Consider the following 13117-nt stretch of genomic DNA (forward strand, 5'->3'; position numbering starts at 1 on the left):
TAAACAGTGGCATCTCCAGGGAGGGCTGAAAGAAGAGAGGATGAGGGAAAACTTCTTTCACATGTGTAATTTTGTGCTCTGTTTGAATTTTTTTAACCACATGCATGTATTTCTTTTTCAGTTAAAAAAATGTGTAATGGAGCAAAGGATTAGCAAGCTCAGCAAATACAGCAGCCATGGAATCACTGAGCCATCAATTTTGATTTAAGGCAGGAAGCATTTATTGACTCTCTCCTATGAGCCCAGTGCTGTTTTAAGACTTCTTTTATTTATTTTTTTATAAAATAATAAAGTGCTATTCCTCACCCCTGCCCATGGCTGGTGGAAAACCAACTGAGTTTTATTGAGTTGTTTTCCAAGGAGTAGAGATCAGTTATAAACAGAACACATCTTCAGGGCAAAACAGGAGGAGTAGTTTACCAGCAGGCCAGATAGCTTTGAAGGTTTTTCAACAGAGGCACACAGAGGCTGAGAGAGAAAGCCTCCAGGACCCTACGAAAAGCTGCCCAAACTGCCTTCTCCATGGCACTACTGAAATAGGAAGAAAAAATCTGACTCCATATTAGATCTGTTCCTTTGACTTTAAACCTGTGCCCTGTTTCCTAGGCTTAGTCTTGTTGGTTCTGCACCTTTTGTAAAACAATGTTGCCTAGAGCCTGAAATATACAGGAGAACCTATTCTCAAGGCTCTGAATTTGAAGGATATTAACACTTTTCTAGTCACATAAAGATAACAAGTTACAGAATAGAAAATAACATTTGTTTGTTGGAGGTTTACACGGATGTGACCCAGGTGAAGAGCTGCAAGAACAAAGGATTCTAACAACAAAGAATTCATACACCAAGTTTGCAACAACCAAGCATTCCCACTTCCCATTTTTAATATAAGAAGAGCCTGAAATCTGACTTGGGGTGATGGTACCCCAGGACATTATTCTACCATTTCTCAGCTGGCTTTCCAAATTAAAGTCGCTATTTCTTGCCCCAAAACCTGGTCTCCAGATTTATTGGCCTGTAATGCACGAGCAGAAGAAGCCTGGACTCGGAAACACAGACATTGAAAGTACCCATTTGGTATATTAAATGACCTGTTTCTACTCATCTTCCTGACGTTTTATTCTCTTGACCACTCCTGCAATGTTTATGAAAAACCTGTCATGTGGACACATTTCCACCTCTAGCCACTACCCTTCCAGGTAAGAACTGATGCCAAGAAGGCAATGGAAGTTGCTAGAAGGTATTACCTGGACAAAATAGAGCAGAAGTGGGTTCTGGCTGATGTTCAGGAGCAGGCTGGAACACCTGACAAGATGTTATAAGTACGGATAGACAGCTGGGCACCAAAGGAGAAGCTTCTAAACTTCCATGAGGGACTTGTTGGATAGGAAGGAAAAGTCCTAGACTATAGCTAGGATCCCACCACGAGCTTCCTGGGCGAGTCTGGGCAAGTAACTTAAAATCTCTAGGCCCGTGCTGTCCAACATGGGAGCCACCAGCAGCATGCAGGAGTATGAAGTTATTCTGTAGCCAGACAGAATTATAAAAAGACATTTTATTGCAAAGGCCCAGCAGGTATAATATTTAAAAACTTTATTGGTTATCTTGACCTTACGAGTTATTTTTGTATGTGTAGGTTTCTGTGGTTTGTAAGGCCTGTGACTAATGATTCCGTTACAGTGAAGTATTTTGAAATTATAAGTTACTAGACACAGTATCCTCATATCACAGTTGAAAAAACTGATCCACATAAGCAAGGTGATCTGACTTATTAGTTATGAGCAGGGGCTCTTGGGCCAGCCTGCCTGAGTATAAATTCTCACTCTGCCTCCAGGGGGTTCTGTGTGAATCTTGGACAAATTATTGTTGTTTTTGTTGTCGTTGTTATTATTTGTGCCTCTTTTTCCTTACCTTTTAAGTAGCGAGGAATATGTGGACTCTATCTCCTGCTGTGTTGGCAGGATTAAATGAGTAAACGTCTGTGCTGCCCACTTCCCTGGGTTTCAGCATTCTCCAGGCAATCAGTGCCAAACTCAGAGGCATTCTCCACTGTCTTCGTCAGTCTGGGATGCTGTAACAAATTACCGCGTGTCGGGTGGCTTAAACAACCAGCATATTCCTTATGGTTTGGAGGCTGAGACTTTCAAGGTCAAAGTATCCTTGAGAGGATTGCCAGCTCGAAGATGGCTGTCTTGCCAATATCTTCATATCCCAGAGAGCAGAGAGAAGCAAGCACTCTGGGGGCTTGTATAAGAACACTAATCCCATTCATGAGGGCTCTACTCTCATGACCTCATTTTATCCTACAAATCACCTCCCAAAGGCCCCGCCTCCCAATACCATCACCCTGGGAGATTGGGTTTCGACATATGGATTTTGAGGGGATGCAAACATTCAGTCCACACATCGGCTAAGTCTCCCCAACATGCAGTCATCAAACCTGTAGCTAATTTCAAAGTAATATTTATATCTCTCTGCCCATTTCCATTCCTACATCCACTATCACTGAAGCCCTGTTACATTTTATTCCTTATTTTTCTGGTAGAGATTTAATTGATTCATCTAACTCCAATGCTCCCCTCGCTCCAGTCTGCTTAACAGCCCTGCCAGGTAAGTCTTCCTTAAAACACCTTCCCATTTCACCTGGTTGTTTTTTAGGTATAAATGTCAGAATCCTCTCCACACCCCATCCTATACCTTTAATCCGTTACACTACGGCTCACTATGTTATTTTCCTTTTACCAATGTAAGAAATTTCCATAAGCTTAAGAGCTTAAACCAGCACAGATTTATCAGCTTATGGCTGTGGAGGTCAGAGATCCAACACAGTTCTCACTGTGCTAAATTCAAGGTAGCAGCAGGTTTCCTTCCTTCTAGAGGGTCTAGAAGAGAATGTTTCCTTGTTGTTGTTTTTTTTTTTTCCAGTTTCCAGAGGTAACCCACCTTCCTTAGCTTGTGCCCCACGACTTCCTCCATTTTCATGGTCAGCAGCCTTTCTGAACATTGCTCTATGGCTACACCTCCCTCTGAATTTAAACTCAGCTGGGAAATGTCCTCCATTTTAAGGACCCCTGTGAATACATTCGGCCCACCTGGACAATCCAGGCTACTCACCTCATCTCAGGATCCCCTTGTCCCATCCAATTCAGGCATTATGGATGTGGCTGCGACACTCACCTGTGTAACATTTCCTCTCATGAGCATTTTATGGTTCAAGAGACTTATGAATGACTTTTTGTTTTTCTTCCTTAGCCTTTCTGCATTCAGTATGTCTGGTGGATTATATGAATCCTTTTTATTTGTTCCCCTGCACTAATCTTTAATAATGTATCATGGGTTTAAAACGCTAACTGATAGACAATTTAGAAGACAGAAATCCTCTAAGATTTTTGTCCTAAAATATCTGTCATGCATTTTGCCATGTACAGTAACATGTCACAGGTGGCTACCCTGTGGCCGGGGAGGGACATGATTCTGCCATCACACTCCCCTCATTTTCACCAATGTGCTGATCACCTAACCAAGGATCTATGCTCCCCACTTCGCTCACTTCCTCCTCCTTTCCATTGACTACCCTGTTCCCATCACTTCCTTCATTCAGCACATCAGTATTTCATGACCATATTCTTCTCTAAATGGAAAGGGTATCTTGAATCTAATGTCTTACAACTCTTCTTACTCTATATGCACACACTGACCTGCACAGAACCCCGTCCAGCTCTTTATTTTCCTAGAATCTCCCAGAGGAATCAGTTCCATGATGATGGTGATGATGATGATGATATTGACAATGATGACAGGGACCGCTCAAGGATTCTGATAAAGAGGGAATCAATAAAGGGAGGGAATCATTGCAAAATTGCCCCAGAGACAGGCTTAAAAGTAAATAACTGCTATAGTGTTTAATGAAATTGCCTAATATTTAACTATTTTTAAAAATTTATATCGCTGAATTTAAAATTTTAATGGGAATTCTCATTCACCAGTAACCAAGATTCAACTCTAGGGCCAAAGTCTAAGGATTTTGATCTTCTAACAAATTGTCCACTAGCCTTTTAAACACGTGATCCTTTTAAAAAGCTTAGTGCTGGGCTGAAAATAAGCAGGATTCATATAATCTCACCAGACACAGTGAATGTGGAAAGACTAAGGAAGAAAAACAAAAAGCCATTCATAACGTCTTGAACTTCACGTTGCTCACAGGAGAAAATGTTTGCCAAGTTGAGTGTCACATCAACATGACGCCTGAGTGGGATGGGGAAGCTGATCTTCCTCATCAGACATTTATCCTGATTTGTTAGATGCCAACACAGTTTCCTCATTTGATTTGCTTCTAACAAGTATGGAAGAATTTACGTTCTACCAAAAGCAGTCTAAACATTTTCCCCTGCTGTCAGGTCTCTGGACTGAATGTCTCCACAAGAAGGACATGAATATGCTTCATAGGGAATTCTTCCTGAGAAGCAACAGGATTTTCGAGGGCAGAACTGCAGGCCCCCCATGGAGGGCTGGAGGAGGGCTACAGGGGGCACTGGAAAAACAGCAGGAGTGAGTTCAGATACTACCACTCAGGTCGCCAAAGACAGCATTGCTATCTCTGAGGATATGACATTCTCCCAAAAGTTCCATGAGTGAAGGTACCTGTGAACACTAAGCTGGTTGTTAAGAAACAGCAGCACATAATTTGCGTCACAACTCAATTACAGTATGTTTTGATATTTGGAAAATAATTAGCCCATTGTCCTTTGAAACTGCAGCAGTAGCAATAGAAATAAAAAAGGCTGAGCCGTCTTGGAGACAACAATCAATAAACAATTCTAAATCTGCAGGATTCCTTGACGATATGCAAGCAAAGAGCTAGATGTGTCTTGCAGATACCTCTTACTGCAGGGCGCTCTCCTGCAAAGCATAGAACTAGTTTTCTCAGCAGACAGAGGGAACCAAGTCAAGATTCCAAATCTTGAGATATTTACTATATGGCAGGAAAGATCACACAAGTACATCCAGCCAAATATGGATAAATGTAATCAAATATTATCAAATGTGATTGGAGCACAGATGAAACAGAAATTCCTTTCACCTGGGATGTAGAGAGACTTCTTCAGAAAATGTGGCTTTGGAGATGGCCAAAGACATGGGTGGAATTTTGGCAGAACAGGATGTAAGGAATTTTAAAACTGATTCTAAAATTCATATAAAAACACAAAGGATCCCAAATATTCAAAATAATTTTGAACAAGAAAAACAAAGTTGGAAGACTTGCACTATCTGATTTTCAGCTTTTTTTTTTTTTTTAAACTACAGTAATCAGAAACTATGGTGTTGGTGTAAAACAGGAAAATAGAATAATGGAGCAGAATAGAATGTTCAGAACTAAACCAACACTTATATAGACAATTGATTCTCAAAAAGGATGCAGTGGAGAAAGGATCTTTTCAACAATTGGTGCTGGAAGAATTAGAGAGTGATATGCAAAAAAAAAATAAATAAACTTTGATCCACACCTCACAAAATATACAAAAATTAACTCACAATGGATCATAGATCTTAATAGGAAATCTAAAACTACAAAACAGCTAGGAGAAAAAGCATAAGCTTAAGCTTTATGACCTTGGGTTTGGCAAATATTTCTTTGCTATGACACCAAAAGTATAATCTATTTTATAAAGAAACTGATAGAGTGAACTTTATCAAAATGAAGACTCTTCAAAGCTGTTCTAAACACTGCTAAGCAAATGAAAAGACAAGCCATAGTCAGAAGGTATTTGCAGATCATATATCTGATAAAGGTCTCTCTTTGTATCTGATCCAGAATAAAGAGGTCTCAAAACTCAATAATAATGCAAACACCTGAATGAATGAATGAGGCCAGAAAACACACTTCAGTAAAGATATCCAGATGGATAATAAGCATATGAAAAGATGCTGATTAAAGGTGCCATTAGTCATTAGAGAAATGCTTTTAAAAACCACAGTGAGATACTAGTACACATACATACAAGAATGAATACGATTAGAAAGACCGACCTTACAAAGTGCTGGTAAGGAAGTAGAGCAACCAGAGCTGATACACACAACAAGGAATTTACAATAGTACAACCATTTTGGAACAGTCTTTAACAGTTTCTTTAAAAAAGGTAAATACCTATCTACCATATAACCCAGATATTCCTCATCTGGTGCTTTAGAAAAGAAAAGCATATGTCCATATGAAGACTTGTAACAAAATATTCACTGCAATTTTATTTATAATAGCTCAAGTTGTAAATAACCCATGCATCCATCAAGAAGTAAATGGAGAAACAAATGATGGTCTATCCAAACACTGCTCACAACAAACTATTCAGTAAAAACCCAGCACAAAACAATACTCTGCTATAAGACAAATAAGCTATTAATACAGCAACACAGATGACTCTCAAAATAATTACACTGAATGAAAGAAGTCAGACAACATAGAGTAGATACTGCATTAATCCATTCATACAAGGATCTTGAAAATGCAGACCAATATGTTGTGATGGAAAGCAGATCAATGGTTTCCAGGGGAAGAGATGGGGAGGGAGGGAGGGACAACAAATGGCAGGAGACAAGCTTTGTGGGTGATGGGTATGTTCACTCTCTTGAATGTGGTCATGGTTTCTTGGGGATATACTTATGTCAAAACGTATTAGCTGTACACTTTATACGTGTGAAAATTACTTTGCCAAGTATACCTCAAAGCTGTTTTAAGAAAAAAGGCACTTCAGTCCTGATACACCTCAGCGCCTGATTGGAGTGACATGATCAGTCCCTCACCCTGTTTGCCTAACAGGAAGGTTGAAAACCTCTCACGGAAAATAACATATGGATTTTTCATTTGCAATGTCTGCCATGTAATAAAGAATTTCAAGACATGCAACATGTCAAGACTATATAACGGATAATATGAGAATAAGAAACATTAGACAAAGGATGCAAACCCCCAGGTGATGTAGGCATCAGAGTTACCAATAAAGGCTATGAAATACTTTTAATATTTTCAAGAAAATAAGGAAATTATGGGAGAAGAGATAACAGGGTAAAGACTTTCACCAGAGAAATATACTGGAATGTATTTTTAAGAGAAATCAAACAGATACTCTAGAACTGAAGCTTTCAGCTCTGGAAAAAGTTAAACAGAGCTAATTAGGTTCCCTTTTAAGTAAAACTTTCAGTAATGCCGGGTAAAATACAACAACAAATGTAACACAGAGCTAACTATGGAAAGAGAAGTTCCCAGGTGACAATACAAAGAGGACACTTAAAGCCCACAGTGGTAATCTTGTGAGCTGATGCCACCACACCCTGGAGGGAAGGGGTTTTAATCTGCACATAAATAGAGATACAATGTCCATTTAGGAAAAAGGGTCCATACCAGATGTAGAAGACTCTTCCTTTATATCTATATAGGCAGAGACAGAGATGTAAAGTGGCAGCAGAGGTCACAGTGACACAGGGCCCTGGGCCAAGGAGTGTGAACACCTCTGCAAGCTGGGAATGGTAGGAGGACGAATCCCTCCCTAGAGCCTCGGTGTGGAACGTAGCCTTGGCCACACGTTGGTTTTAGCCCACTGACAATGACTTTGCACTTCTGCACAATAGAAGAGTGAGACGATGAATGTGTATTGCTTTAAGCCACTGAGTCTGTGGTCCTTTGTTACAACAGCAAAAGGAAAGAAACTCAGGAACCAACATGAACATGAACCCCAAGCTGCCTGCTGTGCTGGCAGGAAGTTCTTTGTCTCTGATCCTGAGGGAGTCTCCCGTCTTCTGGCAGCATCCACAAACTACCTCATGCTAACTTGACAGCTTGCAGAGGGTTAAATCTTAACCCTGCACATTTCTTGATATTTAATTAATAAAAATGATGGTGTCATCATGGGTATTTTTCCATCTTTTAAATACCCTTCAGTCTTCTAATAAATCTACCTCTAATTGAGAGACAGTGTAAATAATTTTCAATCTTCATAATAAATAACTGTGGTTTTATTTGGTTATTTAAATTATGAATAATAATATTCACATTAGTAAAAGTTATTAAAATCAACATTGTTTAATGAAAATATCATTTCTCTTTGCATGAACATGTATTAACTACAATAAATGTTCCATGCTTTGTTCTACGATTTACTGTTAGAGCCTTATAGAATAATATATGCCTCAAAAGATTTTATGGCAAAGGGATTTCTTTTGGTGGAACAGTTCCTACATCAAATCTGGTGCATGGCTCAGGCCACTGGGAACCTAGAGTTGATAGAAATTAGGAGGCATTATAAACACAAAATGATTTTTAAAGATTTAAACAACTGGATGTGTGAAAACAAAGAATCCGAGAATATTCTAGTGAAATAAATGTATTTTTCAGCTTAAGCAAGACACTGGGTGAATAAATCTAAAATGAAAAAAACACCCAGAGATCAGCAGTGAGTCATGCATGCAGTGTGACTGATCAAAACCAAGTTGTTTCCAAACCAGTGTGCAGGCTTGATGCCTTCATGAATCAAGTCTGTGTGGCACCAGGTCACCTCGAATACATGTTGATGAGGTATTTATAAGCCCTTCACCATCCCAGCACAAAGCCCATACATGAGCCACAAGACCATCACCTACACATCTGCAAAAGACACAGCATGGTGAATAGCACTTTTCTTGTTCAGTAGCCGGTGGCAGGGCACTGTGAGCAGACAGAGATACAGGGACACAGAGACACAGAGGCACTTCCCCTCACTCAGCTGATAACCTTCCGTGCATTCCTGGGGACAGGATTGTCATAAAATGCACCATGGATTGATCCTCCTCCTAGGAAAGGAACGGTAGGTCTGTCCTCAGGTTGGAGCAAGGGTGGCCGGAGGATCTCAGAAGAGCTGTTTCAGCACAACCAATAGAATTTTCGGCCACCGTGACCACGAGAGACAGGTCTCCTGCCATCCCGGTAGGCACTTGGGCTCCTGACAAAAGCTGGGCTCAGTAAAGGCTTGAGTAGAAGGCACAGACCTGAGGGTTGCCCCAGCAAGAGACAGGAGGTAGGGCCTGGTTTATACTGCTCTGGGTGTATCCCAGCCTCATCCGAATACGAAATCAGAAATTTGCAAAACAGCAGAGCTGGGATGGATCATCTACTCCAGACTCCTCACATTACAGTTTAAAGGGTGGCAGCCCTGGGAGGCAAAGCAACGTGCTAAAGGCAGAACGTGGAAGAGGCAGCGCGAGATAAAATGCACCGTGCCAACCCCTGTTCAAGGATGCTGACACTGAGTGTGGGGCCAAGGTTTCCAACGAGGAGAATGAGACAGTGTAAATACTTTGTTCCCCCCAATACCCCAAATATTTTTTAATGGCACAAAACTCACCTTAACTAGCTCTCTTCTGAGGGGGCTCTCTTCTGCTTCTTCGTCTTTCTGTCTGTCTCCATTTCTCTCTCTCAGACAAAAACACATACAATTATGTGAAAGGGGACTTCCTGCCATACAAAGACAAAATTCATATCTTCAAAAAGACACCTGACAAAGCACGTTTCTCAATTCAAGTCTTTGTGTGGGGTCTGGGCAACTGGCTTATTTTCTAGAACATTCAGTGGTTCGAAAATCAGATCATATTCCCCAAAGGAAGAGTTCTGGTCCGTGTTGATGAAGTTGGGGATGTCACATTTCATGAGCAAGTTCGGCTCCTCCTCTGGCCACCTGCTGCATCTGAAAGCTTCCTGGAGCCGAACATCACTGTCAAGGGCTATGGTTGGGATACCAGCTTTGGCCTTGTCGAAGTGTCCCACTTCATTGACGTAGCTGTGAAAGATGGACCTAGATTCGTCATTGACCTGCCAGAGAACATCTTGGGCACCAGCGGTCTCCCAAAGTCTGACACAAATCTGTTCAGGCTGAATCTGTTCTCAGGAGACTCTGCATTGTTATAAAGAAAACCAAAATAAAATATCGCTCACACTCTAGCTCGGTGACCTGAAGAATCATAGTTTTTGCCATCTACTGAGAGCAAACCCCTGCAGAGAGCATGCTGACAAGCACTGGAAGTGAAAGACATCACTTCTGAACACATACAATTACACCCAAGGCAAAAGTCTCAAGTGAGGACCCTTGGAAAATCCTGAAAAAACATCGCTCCCTGAGAATCCTCAATATTGGTGTCTCGCACACCAGTGTTTCTCAGTGGGACAATCAGATCATCTTCATCAGATTTAGTTAAAGTGCTTCTTAAAATGCAGAATTCTGGTGTGCACACCGTCAGAGTCTCAGAGGTAAGGACTGGTAGTCTGTATTTTCATAGCCACCAAGATCACTAAACATGCTCAGGTTTAGCACCGCGGTCTACATCGGGTCACCTCAGCATCGACAATGCTGTCTCATGTGGTGGGGTGGCCATGTGTGTCAGGGTGCTGTCCTACCCACGTGACTCCCCTGATTCTCAAAACTCACAGTGCAGCCCCATTGGGCAAGAAATACTACCATTTCACAATGCATACTCAAGGCGCCCGACTGACAGATACAATCAGTGATAGGAGAGGTGACAAAACTCAGCTTCCTGATACCTTCTTTCACTTACTGTGGGACAAATGATCAATTCAATGGTAATAAATTAGTGAATGAGTGAATAAGATGACTCGTTAGTCCCACGAGTGCCTGGAAGAGCGAGCCTGGGCACACTGAGAACCGTAACAGCCCATCTACTTAATTGCCATCCTCCCCAGATCTATGTAAAGGTTACTACCATGCAGGCAGTGTCTCCTGAAGGGCAAGAATCATGTCTGAACACACTCTCAAATCCAGAACAGAACCTGACAACAATTAGGCTCTGGAGTCTGTGTTTAGCGAGTGTGGAATCTCAGTGATTTCAGCCCTTAGACCTTGTCTTCCCATCCCACCCCTCATGATATGGCCCCTAAGACCAGTTCTTTCAGGGCTGGGGCCACGGAACACATTTACAGGACTGGAAGAATCTGATCATATAAACCATCCCCCAGATTATCATCAAGTGTCACCTGCATTTCAGGGATCAGTAATTCCAGAAGCTTTGCAGTTCAGGCAGCTGAGGGATTTTTATATCAGTTCTGTCTTCTACTGTGACTGCCTGGGTGACATCCGACAAGGAATTCTCAAAAGCCTGAGCTTTTCCTTTCAGGAATAATCTAATTAACAAATCTCGCCGACCACTCAACCAATGTGATGTGAAGATCAATGATTTACACAGGAGTACAACATTCACTAGGTCGTGGATTTAGAATCAGAGAAAAATCATTTGAGAAAGATTGACAGAATTTAGCTTTAATGCAAATTTAAGTATTCTTACCTTTCAGTAAATCATCTTCCCCTACTTATCACTTCACCCAAGTTTAAAAGATATTTGAGAACAGGGATGAGTGTGCCAGCAATCTGTGACCCAAAAACCTAAAATGTCACCTAGGAAAAAGAGAGGAGTAACACGTTTTTAAAAAGCATGGTGAGGATGGCGGGGCCATCCCCCAACTCCACACTAAGGAGCTCTGAGTAATAGCTTTCCTGCCTGCCTGGGGCATCAGCTGATGTGAAAACCCACACAGAAACCTCACTGTCCAGCAGCTCTTCCGTAACACAGGCTACACTTCCTCAGAATTAAGAATTGGGTCAAGTAACCCTTTCGCTGAAGAATAAAGACAAAGGAGAACAAGAGGTTTCTGCCCCTCCCCAGGGGAGAGCCCAGACCTTGAGCTGCATGCACTGCGCCCACCTCCCAGGAGAAGAATTAACTGGAGAAGGGCGTTCTGCGAAACTGGGGCAGCAAAGTTTGAGATGTGAACAAATTGACCAGCTCGCCAGGGACAGCCCCCTTCGTCGCTGCCTTGGCAGCTGCCTCCGCCCCCTCAGCACATTCTGCCCACCTCCAGTGGCTAAGCTGTCAGGGAAACTGTGCTTTGGGACCTGGGGCAAAAGAGGCTGCCCCCCAGGCCAAGCTGCGGAAGAGATGGGAGCTAAACCACCAGCTCCCAAGCGGCAGGCTCCATACCCCCGCCAACATCCCGCCGCCCCCTCAACCTACTGCAACCCCGGGGCAATATGACCCGGAGAAACGTGACCTGGGAACGAGGGTCAGCCACGTCAGGCCTCCAGAGAGATGGGAGCTTATCCTCCACCTCGCCAGGGGCAGCCCCTCTCTCCTCTCCAACACCTGATCTCACCGCGCCCACCTCCCAGGAGCAACCTGACCGGGTGTGGGGTGTCAGGCGAATCTTGCTCGGGAGAGGCCATCCCCAGGCCAGGTCAGTGGAGAGGAGAAGAAGTGGCCCCATTAGGCAGGGCAGCCGGACATCGCAGCTGCCTCTGCCCTTCGAACGCATCGCGCCCTTCTCCCAGGAGCAAGCTGACCTGGAGACGGGCATCCGGCTTCTTGGGCAACAGAGGACGCCCCCAGGATTGGCAGCGGGGAAGAGGAGAGCAAATTGACAGGCTCAGCGCTGCAGGTCTTCTACCCTCGCCGTCGCCACCCCCGGACCTTAAAGGCACCGCCAAGGGCACCCCTCCCCCAGCAGGTTGAATGGGACAGGTGTGTCTGGTGATCTGGGGGAGGAGAGGCCACTCCCACACCAGGCAATCTGGGAGACGGGAGCCAATCCACCAGCTCCCCAAGGCAGCCACCTACCCCCGCAGCAGCCACCTCTCTTGCCCCCTGACCTCACGGTGGCCTCCTCTAGGGAGCAGGCTGACCTGGAGATGGAAGTCCGGCGAACTTGGGACAACAGAGACAGCCCTCAGGGCAAACCATGGGGGGAAATGGGAGCAAATGGACCTGCTCCATGGGAAAACCTGCCGCTGCTGCCACCACCCCCAACGTACCACGCCCGCCTCCAGGGGTCAGGCCGACTAGGATACACGTGTCCCGTAACCCAGGGAAACAGAGACTGCCCCCAGGACAAGCCGCGGGGAAGATGGGAGCAAATGTGCCCGCTCCCCCGCTGCAGGCACCCGACCCCCGCCACCCGTGCACCCTGACTACCCTCCCTCCCGCCCCCAGCAGGCAAAGTGGGACAGGGGTGTCCGGGGACCTGGCGCAGCAGAGGCCGCCTGCAGGCCACGCGGCACTGACATTGGAGCTAATACACAAGCTACCCCGGGGC

The sequence above is a fragment of the Camelus bactrianus genome, chromosome 3 (genome assembly GCF_048773025.1).
Source record: "Camelus bactrianus isolate YW-2024 breed Bactrian camel chromosome 3, ASM4877302v1, whole genome shotgun sequence".
In the NCBI taxonomy this organism is placed as follows: Eukaryota; Metazoa; Chordata; class Mammalia; order Artiodactyla; family Camelidae; genus Camelus; species Camelus bactrianus.